The following is a 726-nucleotide window of genomic DNA, read 5'->3' as shown; positions in this document are numbered from 1 at the left end:
GTTTCTGGCACCGGAGAGCCGCTCCTTCCCCCTGACGTCCGGACACTGGAGGGCGCGGAGTCGAGGCAAACGGGTCCGAATCTGGGGGAAAAGTCGTTAAGCAGCCACGACTTTAGTAAGTAGGCGAAAGTATCAGAATTGCGCGTCCTATTGGCAGATTAAGTTGCTACTTTCATTTTACAAATACGTCGTCACTAGCTCAACAGTGAACTGTCATCGTAATGTAACATGCCTTCACTCACAAGCAAAGGTGAGAGCAGCCCGTCTGCTGACAACCGTGCCGTAGTCATTCTCTGCCACACATTGGTACCTTCCTTCATCTTTGCTCTTCTCTGGGTTCTTGATGATCAACGCGCCGGCGTCCATTTCATATGGCGGTTGCCGAGAATTCTGTCACAAAAGGTAAGTATGAAATGAGTGACATACTGAAAGAATTCTAAACAACGTCACATGTGCCACGAACTTAGAAACATAAGTTAGGTTAGGGATCTTGGGGCTTGCAATATAATAATCATTATATATACTTCAGTACTAAGACTCCTGCTGTAAACAGATAAGACACATGTACACTGGATGTCCTCACCACATCTAGCAGCCGACCATCCTTTCTCCACCTGTACGTGACCGGCTGTTCTCCCGTAGAGTTACATGGCAGCCTAACCTCCTGGGTCTGGATGAAGGGGTCAAATATCACATCGTATGGCTTGACGACCAGACGGGCTGCCA

The 726-nt window shown here is 48.2% G+C and overlaps 1 long non-coding RNA gene across 1 annotated transcript; it reads right to left on the bottom strand.

Moving 5' to 3' along the window:
- Nucleotides 1-6: 6 nt before the first annotated feature.
- LOC109471841 lies at nucleotides 7-717 on the bottom strand. The gene is made up of 3 exons (XR_002140329.1): nucleotides 584-717; nucleotides 243-390; nucleotides 7-81 (listed from the first exon to the last, which is right to left on the bottom strand). It is a non-coding gene; the product is annotated as an uncharacterized LOC109471841 (long non-coding RNA).
- Between the last annotated feature and the right edge of the window lie 9 nt (nucleotides 718-726).

The sequence above is a fragment of the Branchiostoma belcheri genome, unplaced genomic scaffold (genome assembly GCF_001625305.1).
Source record: "Branchiostoma belcheri isolate BF01 breed outbred unplaced genomic scaffold, Haploidv18h27 scaffold26, whole genome shotgun sequence".
Lineage (NCBI taxonomy): Eukaryota > Metazoa > Chordata > Leptocardii > Amphioxiformes > Branchiostomatidae > Branchiostoma > Branchiostoma belcheri.
Note: the sequence above shows the minus strand (reverse complement) of the source record. Positions and strands in the feature narration are given on the sequence as shown.